The following is a 20,974-nucleotide window of genomic DNA, read 5'->3' as shown; positions in this document are numbered from 1 at the left end:
CATCTGTAAGAAATACGAAACTAAACCGCCTACCAATTGGAAGGACACAACATTCGATAGCGTACGTCTTTCGAATCAAACATCATCTCAAGATCTATAAACGAATCGAAGTTTGGCACCATGGTGGTGTTTGGGAACGGTGCGTTCTCATTCATATTTAAGTGCTTACTTGTTGCAGTCATTTTAACGTATCGAGCCTATAATACCCCCAACTGTAGCACAACTGTCGCCTTTCGACAGTTTGCTTTCCGTCCGGCCGCCATACACGGAAGCGATCTGATAGGGCCTGGCTCCATCGCCAACAGCAGGAGCCTCTGGCCTCACAATTCAGCTACAAAGAACGTGGTTTGCTCTTCGAAAGAAACTTGAAAGCAACATCAGCGATGAGGTCATCGAAGGTGCCAAATAAATGTAGCGAATCCAGATAATCGCGTCGTTCCAGTAGTCGTTATACTTAATGCACAGGACATTTCTCATTTGCATTAGACAACGCTGCATGCCGATTCGGTGCTTATTTCTGCAGTAAGTAAGTGGGCCCACTACTTTCCTCCGATCGGATACCGACGTGGACGGATGCCATCATTAAATGATTCACGAGTGGGAGCTTGGTCAGCTACACTGCAGCAGGGCGTTACAGCGTGAACACCAGCCACAGTACGACGCGTTTTCGAATCGACAAACGACTTCTTTCCGTAAGGACTAGCGAGGGACGCAGTTTCCGATGCGTCGGACGAGGTGGCCGAGTGGTTAAGGCGTTGGACTGCTAATCCAATGTGCTCTGCACGCGTGGGTTTGAATCCCATCCTCGTCGAAGAATTTTACCTTAAGCACCCATTTCGGATCACGCCTTGTACATGCGAAACGCCACTCAGTAGTAGCAATGGAACGTGTAGGCGGCAGATAGCATCTGTAAGAAATACGAAACTAAACCGCCTACCAATTGGAAGGACACAACATTCGATAGCGTACGTCTTTCGAATCAAACATCATCTCAAGATCTATAAACGAATCGAAGTTTGGCACCATGGTGGTGTTTGGGAACGGTACGTTCTCATTCATATTTAAGTACTTACTTGTTGCAGTCATTTTAACGTATCGAGCCTATAATACCCCCAACTGTAGCACAACTGTCGCCTTTCGACAGTTTGCTTTCCGTCCGGCCGCCATACACGGAAGCGATCTGATAGGGCCTGGCTCCATCGCCAACAGCAGGAGCCTCTGGCCTCACAATTCAGCTACAAAGAACGTGGTTTGCTCTTCGAAAGAAACTTGAAAGCAACATCAGCGATGAGGTCATCGAAGGTGCCAAATAAATGTAGCGAATCCAGATAATCGCGTCGTTCCAGTAGTCGTTATACTTAATGCACAGGACATTTCTCATTTGCATTAGACAACGCTGCATGACGATTCGGTGCTTATTTCTGCAGTAAGTAAGTGGGCCCACTACTTTCCTCCGATCGGATACCGACGTGGACGGATGCCATCATTAAATGATTCACGAGTGGGAGCTTGGTCAGCTACACTGCAGCAGGGCGTTACAGCGTGAACACCAGCCACAGTACGACGCGTTTTCGAATCGACAAACGACTTCTTTCCGTAAGGACTAGCGAGGGACGCAGTTTCCGATGCGTCGGACGAGGTGGCCGAGTGGTTAAGGCGTTGGACTGCTAATCCAATGTGCTCTGCACGCGTGGGTTTGAATCCCATCCTCGTCGAAGAATTTTACCTTAAGCACCCATTTCGGATCACGCCTTGTACATGCGAAACGCCACTCAGTAGTAGCAATGGAACGTGTAGGCGGCAGATAGCATCTGTAAGAAATACGAAACTAAACCGCCTACCAATTGGAAGGACACAACATTCGATAGCGTACGTCTTTCGAATCAAACATCATCTCAAGATCTATAAACGAATCGAAGTTTGGCACCATGGTGGTGTTTGGGAACGGTACGTTCTCATTCATATTTAAGTACTTACTTGTTGCAGTCATTTTAACGTATCGAGCCTATAATACCCCCAACTGTAGCACAACTGTCGCCTTTCGACAGTTTGCTTTCCGTCCGGCCGCCATACACGGAAGCGATCTGATAGGGCCTGGCTCCATCGCCAACAGCAGGAGCCTCTGGCCTCACAATTCAGCTACAAAGAACGTGGTTTGCTCTTCGAAAGAAACTTGAAAGCAACATCAGCGATGAGGTCATCGAAGGTGCCAAATAAATGTAGCGAATCCAGATAATCGCGTCGTTCCAGTAGTCGTTATACTTAATGCACAGGACATTTCTCATTTGCATTAGACAACGCTGCATGACGATTCGGTGCTTATTTCTGCAGTAAGTAAGTGGGCCCACTACTTTCCTCCGATCGGATACCGACGTGGACGGATGCCATCATTAAATGATTCACGAGTGGGAGCTTGGTCAGCTACACTGCAGCAGGGCGTTACAGCGTGAACACCAGCCACAGTACGACGCGTTTTCGAATCGACAAACGACTTCTTTCCGTAAGGACTAGCGAGGGACGCAGTTTCCGATGCGTCGGACGAGGTGGCCGAGTGGTTAAGGCGTTGGACTGCTTATCCAATGTGCTCTGCACGCGTGGGTTTGAATCCCATCCTCGTCGAAGAATTTTACCTTAAGCACCCATTTCGGATCACGCCTTGTACATGCGAAACGCCACTCAGTAGTAGCAATGGAACGTGTAGGTGGCAGATAGCATCTGTAAGAAATACGAAACTAAACCGCCTACCAATTGGAAGGACACAACATTCGATAGCGTACGTCTTTCGAATCAAACATCATCTCAAGATCTATAAACGAATCGAAGTTTGGCACCATGGTGGTGTTTGGGAACGGTGCGTTCTCATTCATATTTAAGTGCTTACTTGTTGCAGTCATTTTAACGTATCGAGCCTATAATACCCCCAACTGTAGCACAACTGTCGCCTTTCGACAGTTTGCTTTCCGTCCGGCCGCCATACACGGAAGCGATCTGATAGGGCCTGGCTCCATCGCCAACAGCAGGAGCCTCTGGCCTCACAATTCAGCTACAAAGAACGTGTTTTGCTCTTCGAAAGAAACTTGAAAGCAACATCAGCGATGAGGTCATCGAAGGTGACAAATAAATGTAGCGAATCCAGATAATCGCGTCGTTCCAGTAGTCGTTATACTTAATGCACAGGACATTTCTCATTTGCATTAGACAACGCTACATGACGATTCGGTGCTTATTTCTGCAGTAAGTAAGTGGGCCCATTACTTTCCTCCGATCGGATACCGACGTGGACGGATGCCATCATTAAATGATTCACGAGTGGGAGCTTGGTCAGCTGCACTGCAGCAGGGCGTTACAGCGTGAACACCAGCCACAGTACGATGCGTTTTCGAATCGACAAACGACTTCTTTCCGTAAGGACTAGCGAGGGACGCAGTTTTCGATGTGTCGGACGAGGTGGCCGAGTGGTTAAGGCGTTGGACTGCTAATCCAATGTGCTCTGCACGCGTGGGTTCGAATCCCATCCTCGTCGAAGAATTTTACCTTAAGCACCCATTTCGGATCACGCCTTGTACATGCGAAACGCCACTCAGTAGTAGCAATGGAACGTGTAGGTGGCAGATAGCATCTGTAAGAAATACGAAACTAAACCGCCTACCAATTGGAAGGACACAACATTCGATAGCGTACGTCTTTCGAATCAAACATCATCTCAAGATCTATAAACGAATCGAAGTTTGGCACCATGGTGGTGTTTGGGAACGGTGCGTTCTCATTCATATTTAAGTGCTTACTTGTTGCAGTCATTTTAACGTATCGAGCCTATAATACCCCCAACTGTAGCACAACTGTCGCCTTTCGACAGTTTGCTTTCCGTCCGGCCGCCATACACGGAAGCGATCTGATAGGGCCTGGCTCCATCGCCAACAGCAGGAGCCTCTGGCCTCACAATTCAGCTACAAAGAACGTGGTTTGCTCTTCGAAAGAAACTTGAAAGCAACATCAGCGATGAGGTCATCGAAGGTGACAAATAAATGTAGCGAATCCAGATAATCGCGTCGTTCCAGTAGTCGTTATACTTAATGCACAGGACATTTCTCATTTGCATTAGACAACGCTGCATGACGATTCGGTGCTTATTTCTGCAGTAAGTAAGTGGGCCCATTACTTTCCTCCGATCGGATACCGACGTGGACGGATGCCATCATTAAATGATTCACGAGTGGGAGCTTGGTCAGCTGCACTGCAGCAGGGCGTTACAGCGTGAACACCAGCCACAGTACGATGCGTTTTCGAATCGACAAACGACTTCTTTCCGTAAGGACTAGCGAGGGACGCAGTTTTCGATGTGTCGGACGACGTGGCCGAGTGGTTAAGACGTTGGACTGCTAATCCAATGTGCTCTGCACGCGTGGGTTCGAATCCCATCCTCGTCGAAGAATTTTACCTTAAGCACCCATTTCGGATCACGCCTTGTACATGCGAAACGCCACTCAGTAGTAGCAATGGAACGTGTAGGTGGCAGATAGCATCTGTAAGAAATACGAAACTAAACCGCCTACCAATTGGAAGGACACAACATTCGATAGCGTACGTCTTTCGAATCAAACATCATCTCAAGATCTATAAACGAATCGAAGTTTGGCACCATGGTGGTGTTTGGGAACGGTGCGTTCTCATTCATATTTAAGTGCTTACTTGTTGCAGTCATTTTAACGTATCGAGCCTATAATACCCCCAACTGTAGCACAACTGTCGCCTTTCGACAGTTTGCTTTCCGTCCGGCCGCCATACACGGAAGCGATCTGATAGGGCCTGGCTCCATCGCCAACAGCAGGAGCCTCTGGCCTCACAATTCAGCTACAAAGAACGTGGTTTGCTCTTCGAAAGAAACTTGAAAGCAACATCAGCGATGAGGTCATCGAAGGTGACAAATAAATGTAGCGAATCCAGATAATCGCGTCGTTCCAGTAGTCGTTATACTTAATGCACAGGACATTTCTCATTATATTAGACAACGCTACATGACGATTCGGTGCTTATTTCTGCAGTAAGTAAGTGGGCCCACTACTTTCCTCCGATCGGATACCGACGTGGACGGATGCCATCATTAAATGATTCACGAGTGGGAGCTTGGTCAGCTGCACTGCAGCAGGGCGTTACAGCGTGAACACCAGCCACAGTACGACGCGTTTTCGAATCGACAAACGAATTCTTTCCGTAAGGACTAGCGAGGGACGCAGTTTCCGATGCGTCGGACGAGGTGGCCGAGTGGTTAAGGCGTTGGACTGCTAATCCAATGTGCTCTGCACGCGTGGGTTTGAATCCCATCCTCGTCGATCAATTTTACCTTAAGCACCCATTTCGGATCACGCCTTGTACATGCGAAACGCCACTCAGTAGTAGCAATGGAACGTGTAGGTGGCAGATAGCATCTGTAAGAAATACGAAACTAAACCGCCTACCAATTGGAAGGACACAACATTCGATAGCGTACGTCTTTCGAATCAAACATCATCTCAAGATCTATAAACGAATCGAAGTTTGGCACCATGGTGGTGTTTGGGAACGGTGCGTTCTCATTCATATTTAAGTGCTTACTTGTTGCAGTCATTTTAACGTATCGAGCCTATAATACCCCCAACTGTAGCACAACTGTCGCCTTTCGACAGTTTGCTTTCCGTCCGGCCGCCATACACGGAAGCGATCTGATAGGGCCTGGCTCCATCGCCAACAGCAGGAGCCTCTGGCCTCACAATTCAGCTACAAAGAACGTGGTTTGCTCTTCGAAAGAAACTTGAAAGCAACATCAGCGATGAGGTCATCGAAGGTGACAAATAAATGTAGCGAATCCAGATAATCGCGTCGTTCCAGTAGTCGTTATACTTAATGCACAGGACATTTCTCATTTGCATTAGACAACGCTGCATGACGATTCGGTGCTTATTTCTGCAGTAAGTAAGTGGGCCCATTACTTTCCTCCGATCGGATACCGACGTGGACGGATGCCATCATTAAATGATTCACGAGTGGGAGCTTGGTCAGCTGCACTGCAGCAGGGCGTTACAGCGTGAACACCAGCCACAGTACGATGCGTTTTCGAATCGACAAACGACTTCTTTCCGTAAGGACTAGCGAGGGACGCAGTTTTCGATGTGTCGGACGACGTGGCCGAGTGGTTAAGACGTTGGACTGCTAATCCAATGTGCTCTGCACGCGTGGGTTCGAATCCCATCCTCGTCGAAGAATTTTACCTTAAGCACCCATTTCGGATCACGCCTTGTACATGCGAAACGCCACTCAGTAGTAGCAATGGAACGTGTAGGTGGCAGATAGCATCTGTAAGAAATACGAAACTAAACCGCCTACCAATTGGAAGGACACAACATTCGATAGCGTACGTCTTTCGAATCAAACATCATCTCAAGATCTATAAACGAATCGAAGTTTGGCACCATGGTGGTGTTTGGGAACGGTGCGTTCTCATTCATATTTAAGTGCTTACTTGTTGCAGTCATTTTAACGTATCGAGCCTATAATACCCCCAACTGTAGCACAACTGTCGCCTTTCGACAGTTTGCTTTCCGTCCGGCCGCCATACACGGAAGCGATCTGATAGGGCCTGGCTCCATCGCCAACAGCAGGAGCCTCTGGCCTCACAATTCAGCTACAAAGAACGTGGTTTGCTCTTCGAAAGAAACTTGAAAGCAACATCAGCGATGAGGTCATCGAAGGTGACAAATAAATGTAGCGAATCCAGATAATCGCGTCGTTCCAGTAGTCGTTATACTTAATGCACAGGACATTTCTCATTATATTAGACAACGCTACATGACGATTCGGTGCTTATTTCTGCAGTAAGTAAGTGGGCCCACTACTTTCCTCCGATCGGATACCGACGTGGACGGATGCCATCATTAAATGATTCACGAGTGGGAGCTTGGTCAGCTGCACTGCAGCAGGGCGTTACAGCGTGAACACCAGCCACAGTACGACGCGTTTTCGAATCGACAAACGAATTCTTTCCGTAAGGACTAGCGAGGGACGCAGTTTCCGATGCGTCGGACGAGGTGGCCGAGTGGTTAAGGCGTTGGACTGCTAATCCAATGTGCTCTGCACGCGTGGGTTTGAATCCCATCCTCGTCGATCAATTTTACCTTAAGCACCCATTTCGGATCACGCCTTGTACATGCGAAACGCCACTCAGTAGTAGCAATGGAACGTGTAGGTGGCAGATAGCATCTGTAAGAAATACGAAACTAAACCGCCTACCAATTGGAAGGACACAACATTCGATAGCGTACGTCTTTCGAATCAAACATCATCTCAAGATCTATAAACGAATCGAAGTTTGGCACCATGGTGGTGTTTGGGAACGGTGCGTTCTCATTCATATTTAAGTGCTTACTTGTTGCAGTCATTTTAACGTATCGAGCCTATAATACCCCCAACTGTAGCACAACTGTCGCCTTTCGACAGTTTGCTTTCCGTCCGGCCGCCATACACGGAAGCGATCTGATAGGGCCTGGCTCCATCGCCAACAGCAGGAGCCTCTGGCCTCACAATTCAGCTACAAAGAACGTGGTTTGCTCTTCGAAAGAAACTTGAAAGCAACATCAGCGATGAGGTCATCGAAGGTGACAAATAAATGTAGCGAATCCAGATAATCGCGTCGTTCCAGTAGTCGTTATACTTAATGCACAGGACATTTCTCATTTGCATTAGACAACGCTGCATGACGATTCGGTGCTTATTTCTGCAGTAAGTAAGTGGGCCCATTACTTTCCTCCGATCGGATACCGACGTGGACGGATGCCATCATTAAATGATTCACGAGTGGGAGCTTGGTCAGCTGCACTGCAGCAGGGCGTTACAGCGTGAACACCAGCCACAGTACGATGCGTTTTCGAATCGACAAACGACTTCTTTCCGTAAGGACTAGCGAGGGACGCAGTTTTCGATGTGTCGGACGACGTGGCCGAGTGGTTAAGACGTTGGACTGCTAATCCAATGTGCTCTGCACGCGTGGGTTCGAATCCCATCCTCGTCGAAGAATTTTACCTTAAGCACCCATTTCGGATCACGCCTTGTACATGCGAAACGCCACTCAGTAGTAGCAATGGAACGTGTAGGTGGCAGATAGCATCTGTAAGAAATACGAAACTAAACCGCCTACCAATTGGAAGGACACAACATTCGATAGCGTACGTCTTTCGAATCAAACATCATCTCAAGATCTATAAACGAATCGAAGTTTGGCACCATGGTGGTGTTTGGGAACGGTGCGTTCTCATTCATATTTAAGTGCTTACTTGTTGCAGTCATTTTAACGTATCGAGCCTATAATACCCCCAACTGTAGCACAACTGTCGCCTTTCGACAGTTTGCTTTCCGTCCGGCCGCCATACACGGAAGCGATCTGATAGGGCCTGGCTCCATCGCCAACAGCAGGAGCCTCTGGCCTCACAATTCAGCTACAAAGAACGTGGTTTGCTCTTCGAAAGAAACTTGAAAGCAACATCAGCGATGAGGTCATCGAAGGTGACAAATAAATGTAGCGAATCCAGATAATCGCGTCGTTCCAGTAGTCGTTATACTTAATGCACAGGACATTTCTCATTATATTAGACAACGCTACATGACGATTCGGTGCTTATTTCTGCAGTAAGTAAGTGGGCCCACTACTTTCCTCCGATCGGATACCGACGTGGACGGATGCCATCATTAAATGATTCACGAGTGGGAGCTTGGTCAGCTGCACTGCAGCAGGGCGTTACAGCGTGAACACCAGCCACAGTACGACGCGTTTTCGAATCGACAAACGAATTCTTTCCGTAAGGACTAGCGAGGGACGCAGTTTCCGATGCGTCGGACGAGGTGGCCGAGTGGTTAAGGCGTTGGACTGCTAATCCAATGTGCTCTGCACGCGTGGGTTTGAATCCCATCCTCGTCGATCAATTTTACCTTAAGCACCCATTTCGGATCACGCCTTGTACATGCGAAACGCCACTCAGTAGTAGCAATGGAACGTGTAGGTGGCAGATAGCATCTGTAAGAAATACGAAACTAAACCGCCTACCAATTGGAAGGACACAACATTCGATAGCGTACGTCTTTCGAATCAAACATCATCTCAAGATCTATAAACGAATCGAAGTTTGGCACCATGGTGGTGTTTGGGAACGGTGCGTTCTCATTCATATTTAAGTGCTTACTTGTTGCAGTCATTTTAACGTATCGAGCCTATAATACCCCCAACTGTAGCACAACTGTCGCCTTTCGACAGTTTGCTTTCCGTCCGGCCGCCATACACGGAAGCGATCTGATAGGGCCTGGCTCCATCGCCAACAGCAGGAGCCTCTGGCCTCACAATTCAGCTACAAAGAACGTGGTTTGCTCTTCGAAAGAAACTTGAAAGCAACATCAGCGATGAGGTCATCGAAGGTGACAAATAAATGTAGCGAATCCAGATAATCGCGTCGTTCCAGTAGTCGTTATACTTAATGCACAGGACATTTCTCATTTGCATTAGACAACGCTGCATGACGATTCGGTGCTTATTTCTGCAGTAAGTAAGTGGGCCCATTACTTTCCTCCGATCGGATACCGACGTGGACGGATGCCATCATTAAATGATTCACGAGTGGGAGCTTGGTCAGCTGCACTGCAGCAGGGCGTTACAGCGTGAACACCAGCCACAGTACGATGCGTTTTCGAATCGACAAACGACTTCTTTCCGTAAGGACTAGCGAGGGACGCAGTTTTCGATGTGTCGGACGACGTGGCCGAGTGGTTAAGACGTTGGACTGCTAATCCAATGTGCTCTGCACGCGTGGGTTCGAATCCCATCCTCGTCGAAGAATTTTACCTTAAGCACCCATTTCGGATCACGCCTTGTACATGCGAAACGCCACTCAGTAGTAGCAATGGAACGTGTAGGTGGCAGATAGCATCTGTAAGAAATACGAAACTAAACCGCCTACCAATTGGAAGGACACAACATTCGATAGCGTACGTCTTTCGAATCAAACATCATCTCAAGATCTATAAACGAATCGAAGTTTGGCACCATGGTGGTGTTTGGGAACGGTGCGTTCTCATTCATATTTAAGTGCTTACTTGTTGCAGTCATTTTAACGTATCGAGCCTATAATACCCCCAACTGTAGCACAACTGTCGCCTTTCGACAGTTTGCTTTCCGTCCGGCCGCCATACACGGAAGCGATCTGATAGGGCCTGGCTCCATCGCCAACAGCAGGAGCCTCTGGCCTCACAATTCAGCTACAAAGAACGTGGTTTGCTCTTCGAAAGAAACTTGAAAGCAACATCAGCGATGAGGTCATCGAAGGTGACAAATAAATGTAGCGAATCCAGATAATCGCGTCGTTCCAGTAGTCGTTATACTTAATGCACAGGACATTTCTCATTATATTAGACAACGCTACATGACGATTCGGTGCTTATTTCTGCAGTAAGTAAGTGGGCCCACTACTTTCCTCCGATCGGATACCGACGTGGACGGATGCCATCATTAAATGATTCACGAGTGGGAGCTTGGTCAGCTGCACTGCAGCAGGGCGTTACAGCGTGAACACCAGCCACAGTACGACGCGTTTTCGAATCGACAAACGAATTCTTTCCGTAAGGACTAGCGAGGGACGCAGTTTCCGATGCGTCGGACGAGGTGGCCGAGTGGTTAAGGCGTTGGACTGCTAATCCAATGTGCTCTGCACGCGTGGGTTTGAATCCCATCCTCGTCGATCAATTTTACCTTAAGCACCCATTTCGGATCACGCCTTGTACATGCGAAACGCCACTCAGTAGTAGCAATGGAACGTGTAGGTGGCAGATAGCATCTGTAAGAAATACGAAACTAAACCGCCTACCAATTGGAAGGACACAACATTCGATAGCGTACGTCTTTCGAATCAAACATCATCTCAAGATCTATAAACGAATCGAAGTTTGGCACCATGGTGGTGTTTGGGAACGGTGCGTTCTCATTCATATTTAAGTGCTTACTTGTTGCAGTCATTTTAACGTATCGAGCCTATAATACCCCCAACTGTAGCACAACTGTCGCCTTTCGACAGTTTGCTTTCCGTCCGGCCGCCATACACGGAAGCGATCTGATAGGGCCTGGCTCCATCGCCAACAGCAGGAGCCTCTGGCCTCACAATTCAGCTACAAAGAACGTGGTTTGCTCTTCGAAAGAAACTTGAAAGCAACATCAGCGATGAGGTCATCGAAGGTGACAAATAAATGTAGCGAATCCAGATAATCGCGTCGTTCCAGTAGTCGTTATACTTAATGCACAGGACATTTCTCATTATATTAGACAACGCTACATGACGATTCGGTGCTTATTTCTGCAGTAAGTAAGTGGGCCCACTACTTTCCTCCGATCGGATACCGACGTGGACGGATGCCATCATTAAATGATTCACGAGTGGGAGCTTGGTCAGCTGCACTGCAGCAGGGCGTTACAGCGTGAACACCAGCCACAGTACGATGCGTTTTCGAATCGACAAACGACTTCTTTCCGTAAGGACTAGCGAGGGACGCAGTTTTCGATGTGTCGGACGACGTGGCCGAGTGGTTAAGACGTTGGACTGCTAATCCAATGTGCTCTGCACGCGTGGGTTCGAATCCCATCCTCGTCGAAGAATTTTACCTTAAGCACCCATTTCGGATCACGCCTTGTACATGCGAAACGCCACTCAGTAGTAGCAATGGAACGTGTAGGTGGCAGATAGCATCTGTAAGAAATACGAAACTAAACCGCCTACCAATTGGAAGGACACAACATTCGATAGCGTACGTCTTTCGAATCAAACATCATCTCAAGATCTATAAACGAATCGAAGTTTGGCACCATGGTGGTGTTTGGGAACGGTGCGTTCTCATTCATATTTAAGTGCTTACTTGTTGCAGTCATTTTAACGTATCGAGCCTATAATACCCCCAACTGTAGCACAACTGTCGCCTTTCGACAGTTTGCTTTCCGTCCGGCCGCCATACACGGAAGCGATCTGATAGGGCCTGGCTCCATCGCCAACAGCAGGAGCCTCTGGCCTCACAATTCAGCTACAAAGAACGTGTTTTGCTCTTCGAAAGAAACTTGAAAGCAACATCAGCGATGAGGTCATCGAAGGTGACAAATAAATGTAGCGAATCCAGATAATCGCGTCGTTCCAGTAGTCGTTATACTTAATGCACAGGACATTTCTCATTTGCATTAGACAACGCTACATGACGATTCGGTGCTTATTTCTGCAGTAAGTAAGTGGGCCCATTACTTTCCTCCGATCGGATACCGACGTGGACGGATGCCATCATTAAATGATTCACGAGTGGGAGCTTGGTCAGCTGCACTGCAGCAGGGCGTTACAGCGTGAACACCAGCCACAGTACGATGCGTTTTCGAATCGACAAACGACTTCTTTCCGTAAGGACTAGCGAGGGACGCAGTTTTCGATGTGTCGGACGAGGTGGCCGAGTGGTTAAGGCGTTGGAGTGCTAATCCAATGTGCTCTGCACGCGTGGGTTCGAATCCCATCCTCGTCGAAGAATTTTACCTTAAGCACCCATTTCGGATCACGCCTTGTACATGCGAAACGCCACTCAGTAGTAGCAATGGAACGTGTAGGTGGCAGATAGCATCTGTAAGAAATACGAAACTAAACCGCCTACCAATTGGAAGGACACAACATTCGATAGCGTACGTCTTTCGAATCAAACATCATCTCAAGATCTATAAACGAATCGAAGTTTGGCACCATGGTGGTGTTTGGGAACGGTGCGTTCTCATTCATATTTAAGTGCTTACTTGTTGCAGTCATTTTAACGTATCGAGCCTATAATACCCCCAACTGTAGCACAACTGTCGCCTTTCGACAGTTTGCTTTCCGTCCGGCCGCCATACACGGAAGCGATCTGATAGGGCCTGGCTCCATCGCCAACAGCAGGAGCCTCTGGCCTCACAATTCAGCTACAAAGAACGTGGTTTGCTCTTCGAAAGAAACTTGAAAGCAACATCAGCGATGAGGTCATCGAAGGTGACAAATAAATGTAGCGAATCCAGATAATCGCGTCGTTCCAGTAGTCGTTATACTTAATGCACAGGACATTTCTCATTATATTAGACAACGCTACATGACGATTCGGTGCTTATTTCTGCAGTAAGTAAGTGGGCCCACTACTTTCCTCCGATCGGATACCGACGTGGACGGATGCCATCATTAAATGTTTCACGAGTGGGAGCTTGGTCAGCTGCACTGCAGCAGGGCGTTACAGCGTGAACACCAGCCACAGTACGACGCGTTTTCGAATCGACAAACGACTTCTTTTCGTAAGGACTAGCGAGGGACGCAGTTTCCGATGCGTCGGACGAGGTGGCCGAGTGGTTAAGGCGTTGGACTGCTTATCCAATGTGCTCTGCACGCGTGGGTTTGAATCCCATCCTCGTCGAAGAATTTTACCTTAAGCACCCATTTCGGATCACGCCTTGTACATGCGAAACGCCACTCAGTAGTAGCAATGGAACGTGTAGGTGGCAGATAGTATCTGTAAGAAATACGAAACGAAACCGCCTACCAATTGGAAGGACACAACATTCGATAGCGTACGTCTTTCGAATCAAACATCATCTCAAGATCTATAAACGAATCGAAGTTTGGCACCATGGTGGTGTTTGGGAACGGTGCGTTCTCATTCATATTTAAGTGCTTACTTGTTGCAGTCATTTTAACGTATCGAGCCTATAATACCCCCAACTGTAGCACAACTGTCGCCTTTCGACAGTTTGCTTTCCGTCCGGCCGCCATACACGGAAGCGATCTGATAGGGCCTGGCTCCATCGCCAACAGCAGGAGCCTCTGGCCTCACAATTCAGCTACAAAGAACGTGGTTTGCTCTTCGAAAGAAACTTGAAAGCAACATCAGCGATGAGGTCATCGAAGGTGACAAATAAATGTAGCGAATCCAGATAATCGCGTCGTTCCAGTAGTCGTTATACTTAATGCACAGGACATTTCTCATTATATTAGACAACGCTACATGACGATTCGGTGCTAATTTCTGCAGTAAGTAAGTGGGCCCACTACTTTCCTCCGATCGGATACCGACGTGGACGGATGCCATCATTAAATGATTCACGAGTGGGAGCTTGGTCAGCTGCACTGCAGCAGGGCGTTACAGCGTGAACACCAGCCACAGTACGACGCGTTTTCGAATCGACAAACGACTTCTTTTCGTAAGGACTAGCGAGGGACGCAGTTTCCGATGCGTCGGACGAGGTGGCCGAGTGGTTAAGGCGTTGGACTGCTTATCCAATGTGCTCTGCACGCGTGGGTTTGAATCCCATCCTCGTCGAAGAATTTTACCTTAAGCACCCATTTCGGATCACGCCTTGTACATGCGAAACGCCACTCAGTAGTAGCAATGGAACGTGTAGGTGGCAGATAGTATCTGTAAGAAATACGAAACGAAACCGCCTACCAATTGGAAGGACACAACATTCGATAGCGTACGTCTTTCGAATCAAACATCATCTCAAGATCTATAAACGAATCGAAGTTTGGCACCATGGTGGTGTTTGGGAACGGTGCGTTCTCATTCATATTTAAGTGCTTACTTGTTTCAGTCATTTTAACGTATCGAGCCTATAATACCCCCAACTGTAGCACAACTGTCGCCTTTCGACAGTTTGCTTTCCGTCCGGCCGCCATACACGGAAGCGATCTGATAGGGCCTGGCTCCATCGCCAACAGCAGGAGCCTCTGGCCTCACAATTCAGCTACAAAGAACGTGGTTTGCTCTTCGAAAGAAACTTGAAAGCAACATCAGCGATGAGGTCATCGAAGGTGACAAATAAATGTAGCGAATCCAGATAATCGCGTCGTTCCAGTAGTCGTTATACTTAATGCACAGGACATTTCTCATTATATTAGACAACGCTACATGACGATTCGGTGCTAATTTCTGCAGTAAGTAAGTGGGCCCACTACTTTCCTCCGATCGGATACCGACGTGGACGGATGCCATCATTAAATGATTCACGAGTGGGAGCTTGGTCAGCTGCACTGCAGCAGGGCGTTACAGCGTGAACACCAGCCACAGTACGATGCGTTTTCGAATCGACAAACGACTTCTTTCCGTAAGGACTAGCGAGGGACGCAGTTTTCGATGTGTCGGACGAGGTGGCCGAGTGGTTAAGGCGTTGGAGTGCTAATCCAATGTGCTCTGCACGCGTGGGTTCGAATCCCATCCTCGTCGAAGAATTTTACCTTAAGCACCCATTTCGGATCACGCCTTGTACATGCGAAACGCCACTCAGTAGTAGCAATGGAACGTGTAGGTGGCAGATAGCATCTGTAAGAAATACGAAACTAAACCGCCTACCAATTGGAAGGACACAACATTCGATAGCGTACGTCTTTCGAATCAAACATCATCTCAAGATCTATAAACGAATCGAAGTTTGGCACCATGGTGGTGTTTGGGAACGGTGCGTTCTCATTCATATTTAAGTGCTTACTTGTTGCAGTCATTTTAACGTATCGAGCCTATAATACCCCCAACTGTAGCACAACTGTCGCCTTTCGACACTTTGCTTTCCGTCCGGCCGCCATACACGGAAGCGATCTGATAGGGCCTGGCTCCATCGCCAACAGCAGGAGCCTCTGGCCTCACAATTCAGCTACAAAGAACGTGGTTTGCTCTTCGAAAGAAACTTGAAAGCAACATCAGCGATGAGGTCATCGAAGGTGACAAATAAATGTAGCGAATCCAGATAATCGCGTCGTTCCAGTAGTCGTTATACTTAATGCACAGGACATTTCTCATTATATTAGACAACGCTACATGACGATTCGGTGCTTATTTCTGCAGTAAGTAAGTGGGCCCACTACTTTCCTCCGATCGGATACCGACGTGGACGGATGCCATCATTAAATGATTCACGAGTGGGAGCTTGGTCAGCTGCACTGCAGCAGGGCGTTACAGCGTGAACACCAGCCACAGTACGACGCGTTTTCGAATCGACAAACGACTTCTTTTCGTAAGGACTAGCGAGGGACGCAGTTTCCGATGCGTCGGACGAGGTGGCCGAGTGGTTAAGGCGTTGGACTGCTTATCCAATGTGCTCTGCACGCGTGGGTTTGAATCCCATCCTCGTCGAAGAATTTTACCTTAAGCACCCATTTCGGATCACGCCTTGTACATGCGAAACGCCACTCAGTAGTAGCAATGGAACGTGTAGGTGGCAGATAGTATCTGTAAGAAATACGAAACGAAACCGCCTACCAATTGGATGGACACAACATTCGATAGCGTACGTCTTTCGAATCAAACATCATCTCAAGATCTATAAACGAATCGAAGTTTGGCACCATGGTGGTGTTTGGGAACGGTGCGTTCTCATTCATATTTAAGTGCTTACTTGTTGCAGTCATTTTAACGTATCGAGCCTATAATACCCCCAACTGTAGCACAACTGTCGCCTTTCGACACTTTGCTTTCCGTCCGGCCGCCATACACGGAAGCGATCTGATAGGGCCTGGCTCCATCGCCAACAGCAGGAGCCTCTGGCCTCACAATTCAGCTACAAAGAACGTGGTTTGCTCTTCGAAAGAAACTTGAAAGCAACATCAGCGATGAGGTCATCGAAGGTGCCAAATAAATGTAGCGAATCCAGATAATCGCGTCGTTCCAGTAGTCGTTATACTTAATGCACAGGACATTTCTCATTATATTAGACAACGCTACATGACGATTCGGTGCTTATTTCTGCAGTAAGTAAGTGGGCCCACTACTTTCCTCCGATCGGATACCGACGTGGACGGATGCCATCATTAAATGATTCACGAGTGGGAGCTTGGTCAGCTGCACTGCAGCAGGGCGTTACAGCGTGAACACCAGCCACAGTACGACGCGTTTTCGAATCGACAAACGACTTCTTTTCGTAAGGACTAGCGAGGGACGCAGTTTCCGATGCGTCGGACGAGGTGGCCGAGTGGTTAAGGCGTTGGACTGCTTATCCAATGTGCTCTGCACGCGTGGGTTTGAATCCCATCCTCGTCGAAGAATTTTACCTTAAGCACCCATTTCGGATCACGCCTTGTACATGCGAAACGCCACTCAGTAGTAGCAATGGAACGTGTAGGTGGCAGATAGCATCTGTAAGAAATACGAAACTAAACCGCCTACCAATTGGAAGGACACAACATTCGATAGCGTACGTCTTTCGAATCAAACATCATCTCAAGATCTATAAACGAATCGAAGTTTGGCACCATGGTGGAGTTTGGGAACGGTGCGTTCTCATTCATATTTAAGTGCTTACTTGTTGCAGTCATTTTAACGTATCGAGCCTATAATACCCCCAACTGTAGCACAACTGTCGCCTTTCGACAGTTTGCTTTCTGTCCGGCCGCCATACACGGAAGCGATCTGATAGGGCCTGGCTCCATCGCCAACAGCAGGAGCCTCTGGCCTCACAATTCAGCTACAAAGAACGTGGTTTGCTCTTCGAAAGAAACTTGAAAGCAACATCAGCGATGAGGTCATCGAAGGTGACAAATAAATGTAGCGAATCCAGATAATCGCGTCGTTCCAGTAGTCGTTATACTTAATGCACAGGACATTTCTCATTATATTAGACAACGCTACATGACGATTCGGTGCTTATTTCTGCAGTAAGTAAGTGGGCCCACTACTTTCCTCCGATCGGATACCGACGTGGACGGATGCCATCATTAAATGATTCACGAGTGGGAGCTTGGTCAGCTGCACTGCAGCAGGGCGTTACAGCGTGAACACCAGCCACAGTACGACGCGTTTTCGAATCGACAAACGACTTCTTTTCGTAAGGACTAGCGAGGGACGCAGTTTCCGATGCGTCGGACGAGGTGGCCGAGTGGTTAAGGCGTTGGACTGCTTATCCAATGTGCTCTGCACGCGTGGGTTTGAATCCCATCCTCGTCGAAGAATTTTACCTTAAGCACCCATTTCGGATCACGCCTTGTACATGCGAAACGCCACTCAGTAGTAGCAATGGAACGTGTAGGTGGCAGATAGCATCTGTAAGAAATACGAAACTAAACCGCCTACCAATTGGAAGGACACAACATTCGATAGCGTACGTCTTTCGAATCAAACATCATCTCAAGATCTATAAACGAATCGAAGTTTGGCACCATGGTGGAGTTTGGGAACGGTGCGTTCTCATTCATATTTAAGTGCTTACTTGTTGCAGTCATTTTAACGTATCGAGCCTATAATACCCCCAACTGTAGCACAACTGTCGCCTTTCGACAGTTTGCTTTCCGTCCGGCCGCCATACACGGAAGCGATCTGATAGGGCCTGGCTCCATCGCCAACAGCAGGAGCCTCTGGCCTCACAATTCAGCTACAAAGAACGTGGTTTGCTCTTCGAAAGAAACTTGAAAGCAACATCAGCGATGAGGTCATCGAAGGTGACAAATAAATGTAGCGAATCCAGATAATCGCGTCGTTCCAGTAGTCGTTATACTTAATGCACAGGACATTTCTCATTTGCATTAGACAACGCTACATGACGATTCGGTGCTTATTTCTGCAGTAAGTAAGTGGGCCCATTACTTTCCTCCGATCGGATACCGACGTGGACGGATGCCATCATTAAATGATTCACGAGTGGGAGCTTGGTCAGCTGCACTGCAGCAGGGCGTTACAGCGTGAACACCAGCCACAGTACGATGCGTTTTCGAATCGACAAACGACTTCTTTCCGTAAGGACTAGCGAGGGACGCAGTTTTCGATGTGTCGGACGAGGTGGCCGAGTGGTTAAGGCGTTGGACTGCTAATCCAATGTGCTCTGCACGCGTGGGTTCGAATCCCATCCTCGTCGAAGGATTTTACCTTAAGCACCCATTTCGGATCACGCCTTGTACATGCGAAACGCCACTCAGTAGTAGCAATGGAACGTGTAGGTGGCAGATAGCATCTGTAAGAAATACGAAACTAAACCGCCTACCAATTGGAAGGACACAACATTCGATAGCGTACGTCTTTCGAATCAAACATCATCTCAAGATCTATAAACGAATCGAAGTTTGGCACCATGGTGGAGTTTGGGAACGGTGCGTTCTCATTCATATTTAAGTGCTTACTTGTTGCAGTCATTTTAACGTATCGAGCCTATAATACCCCCAACTGTAGCACAACTGTCGCCTTTCGACAGTTTGCTTTCCGTCCGGCCGCCATACACGGAAGCGATCTGATAGGGCCTGGCTCCATCGCCAACAGCAGGAGCCTCTGGCCTCACAATTCAGCTACAAAGAACGTGGTTTGCTCTTCGAAAGAAACTTGAAAGCAACATCAGCGATGAGGTCATCGAAGGTGACAAATAAATGTAGCGAATCCAGATAATCGCGTCGTTCCAGTAGTCGTTATACTTAATGCACAGGACATTTCTCATTATATTAGACAACGCTACATGACGATTCGGTGCTTATTTCTGCAGTAAGTAAGTGGGCCCACTACTTTCCTCCGATCGGATACCGACGTGGACGGATGCCATCATTAAATGATTCACGAGTGGGAGCTTGGTCAGCTGCACTGCAGCAGGGCGTTACAGCGTGAACACCAGCCACAGTACGACGCGTTTTCGAATCGACAAACGACTTCTTTTCGTAAGGACTAGCGAGGGACGCAGTTTCCGATGCGTCGGACGAGGTGGCCGAGTGGTTAAGGCGTTGGACTGCTTATCCAATGTGCTCTGCACGCGTGGGTTTGAATCCCATCCTCGTCGAAGAATTTTACCTTAAGCACCCATTTCGGATCACGCCTTGTACATGCGAAACGCCACTCAGTAGTAGCAATGGAACGTGTAGGTGGCAGATAGCATCTGTAAGAAATACGAAACTAAACCGCCTACCAATTGGAAGGACACAACATTCGATAGCGTACGTCTTTCGAATCAAACATCATCTCAAGATCTATAAACGAATCGAAGTTTGGCACCATGGTGGAGTTTGGGAACGGTGCGTTCTCATTCATATTTAAGTGCTTACTTGTTGCAGTCATTTTAACGTATCGAGCCTATAATACCCCCAACTGTAGCACAACTGTCGCCTTTCGACAGTTTGCTTTCCGTCCGGCCGCCATACACGGAAGCGATCTGATAGGGCCTGGCTCCATCGCCAACAGCAGGAGCCTCTGGCCTCACAATTCAGCTACAAAGAACGTGGTTTGCTCTTCGAAAGAAACTTGAAAGCAACATCAGCGATGAGGTCATCGAAGGTGACAAATAAATGTAGCGAATCCAGATAATCGCGTCGTTCCAGTAGTCGTTATACTTAATGCACAGGACATTTCTCATTTGCATTAGACAACGCTACATGACGATTCGGTGCTTATTTCTGCAGTAAGTAAGTGGGCCCATTACTTTCCTCCGATCGGATACCGACGTGGACGGATGCCATCATTAAATGATTCACGAGTGGGAGCTTGGTCAGCTGCACTGCAGCAGGGCGTTACAGCGTGAACACCAGCCACAGTACGATGCGTTTTCGAATCGACAAACGACTTCTTTCCGTAAGGACTAGCGAGGGACGCAGTTTTCGATGTGTCGGACGAGGTGGCCGAGTGGTTAAGGCGTTGGACTGCTAATCCAATGTGCTCTGCACGCGTGGGTTCGAATCCCATCCTCGTCGAAGGATTTTACCTTAAGCACCCATTTCGGATCACGCCTTGTACATGCGAAACGCCACTCAGTAGTAGCAATGGAACGTGTAGGTGGCAGATAGCATCTGTAAGAAATACGAAACTAAACCGCCTACCAATTGGAAGGACACAACATTCGATAGCGTACGTCTTTCGAATCAAACATCATCTCAAGATCTATAAACGAATCGAAGTTTGGCACCATGGTGGAGTTTGGGAACGGTGCGTTCTCATTCATATTTAAGTGCTTACTTGTTGCAGTCATTTTAACGTATCG

General features: G+C 47.9%; 23 non-coding genes across 23 annotated transcripts; all 23 read left to right on the top strand.

Moving 5' to 3' along the window:
- The first annotated feature begins 729 nt into the window (after positions 1-729).
- Trnas-gcu lies at positions 730-811 on the top strand. The gene has a single exon. It is a non-coding gene; the product is annotated as a tRNA-Ser (tRNA).
- Positions 812-1,633: 822 nt separating this feature from the next.
- On the top strand, positions 1,634-1,715 carry Trnas-gcu. Its single transcript has one exon. It is a non-coding gene; the product is annotated as a tRNA-Ser (tRNA).
- An 822-nt stretch (positions 1,716-2,537) lies between these two features.
- Positions 2,538-2,619, top strand: Trnas-gcu. The gene has a single exon. It is a non-coding gene; the product is annotated as a tRNA-Ser (tRNA).
- An 822-nt stretch (positions 2,620-3,441) lies between these two features.
- Trnas-gcu lies at positions 3,442-3,523 on the top strand. The gene has a single exon. It is a non-coding gene; the product is annotated as a tRNA-Ser (tRNA).
- An 822-nt stretch (positions 3,524-4,345) lies between these two features.
- Trnas-gcu lies at positions 4,346-4,427 on the top strand. Its single transcript has one exon. It is a non-coding gene; the product is annotated as a tRNA-Ser (tRNA).
- An 821-nt stretch (positions 4,428-5,248) lies between these two features.
- Positions 5,249-5,330, top strand: Trnas-gcu. The gene has a single exon. It is a non-coding gene; the product is annotated as a tRNA-Ser (tRNA).
- Positions 5,331-6,152: 822 nt separating this feature from the next.
- Trnas-gcu lies at positions 6,153-6,234 on the top strand. The gene has a single exon. It is a non-coding gene; the product is annotated as a tRNA-Ser (tRNA).
- Positions 6,235-7,055: 821 nt separating this feature from the next.
- Positions 7,056-7,137, top strand: Trnas-gcu. Its single transcript has one exon. It is a non-coding gene; the product is annotated as a tRNA-Ser (tRNA).
- An 822-nt stretch (positions 7,138-7,959) lies between these two features.
- Trnas-gcu lies at positions 7,960-8,041 on the top strand. The gene has a single exon. It is a non-coding gene; the product is annotated as a tRNA-Ser (tRNA).
- An 821-nt stretch (positions 8,042-8,862) lies between these two features.
- Positions 8,863-8,944, top strand: Trnas-gcu. Its single transcript has one exon. It is a non-coding gene; the product is annotated as a tRNA-Ser (tRNA).
- An 822-nt stretch (positions 8,945-9,766) lies between these two features.
- On the top strand, positions 9,767-9,848 carry Trnas-gcu. The gene has a single exon. It is a non-coding gene; the product is annotated as a tRNA-Ser (tRNA).
- An 821-nt stretch (positions 9,849-10,669) lies between these two features.
- On the top strand, positions 10,670-10,751 carry Trnas-gcu. The gene has a single exon. It is a non-coding gene; the product is annotated as a tRNA-Ser (tRNA).
- An 821-nt stretch (positions 10,752-11,572) lies between these two features.
- Trnas-gcu lies at positions 11,573-11,654 on the top strand. Its single transcript has one exon. It is a non-coding gene; the product is annotated as a tRNA-Ser (tRNA).
- An 822-nt stretch (positions 11,655-12,476) lies between these two features.
- Trnas-gcu lies at positions 12,477-12,558 on the top strand. The gene has a single exon. It is a non-coding gene; the product is annotated as a tRNA-Ser (tRNA).
- Positions 12,559-13,379: 821 nt separating this feature from the next.
- On the top strand, positions 13,380-13,461 carry Trnas-gcu. The gene has a single exon. It is a non-coding gene; the product is annotated as a tRNA-Ser (tRNA).
- An 821-nt stretch (positions 13,462-14,282) lies between these two features.
- Trnas-gcu lies at positions 14,283-14,364 on the top strand. Its single transcript has one exon. It is a non-coding gene; the product is annotated as a tRNA-Ser (tRNA).
- An 821-nt stretch (positions 14,365-15,185) lies between these two features.
- On the top strand, positions 15,186-15,267 carry Trnas-gcu. The gene has a single exon. It is a non-coding gene; the product is annotated as a tRNA-Ser (tRNA).
- Positions 15,268-16,088: 821 nt separating this feature from the next.
- Trnas-gcu lies at positions 16,089-16,170 on the top strand. The gene has a single exon. It is a non-coding gene; the product is annotated as a tRNA-Ser (tRNA).
- Positions 16,171-16,991: 821 nt separating this feature from the next.
- Positions 16,992-17,073, top strand: Trnas-gcu. The gene has a single exon. It is a non-coding gene; the product is annotated as a tRNA-Ser (tRNA).
- Positions 17,074-17,894: 821 nt separating this feature from the next.
- Positions 17,895-17,976, top strand: Trnas-gcu. Its single transcript has one exon. It is a non-coding gene; the product is annotated as a tRNA-Ser (tRNA).
- Positions 17,977-18,798: 822 nt separating this feature from the next.
- On the top strand, positions 18,799-18,880 carry Trnas-gcu. The gene has a single exon. It is a non-coding gene; the product is annotated as a tRNA-Ser (tRNA).
- An 821-nt stretch (positions 18,881-19,701) lies between these two features.
- On the top strand, positions 19,702-19,783 carry Trnas-gcu. Its single transcript has one exon. It is a non-coding gene; the product is annotated as a tRNA-Ser (tRNA).
- Positions 19,784-20,605: 822 nt separating this feature from the next.
- Trnas-gcu lies at positions 20,606-20,687 on the top strand. Its single transcript has one exon. It is a non-coding gene; the product is annotated as a tRNA-Ser (tRNA).
- The last annotated feature ends 287 nt before the right edge of the window (positions 20,688-20,974 follow it).

Source organism: Schistocerca americana, chromosome 2, assembly GCF_021461395.2.
Source record: "Schistocerca americana isolate TAMUIC-IGC-003095 chromosome 2, iqSchAmer2.1, whole genome shotgun sequence".
NCBI lineage: Eukaryota > Metazoa > Arthropoda > Insecta > Orthoptera > Acrididae > Schistocerca > Schistocerca americana.
Note: the sequence above shows the minus strand (reverse complement) of the source record. Positions and strands in the feature narration are given on the sequence as shown.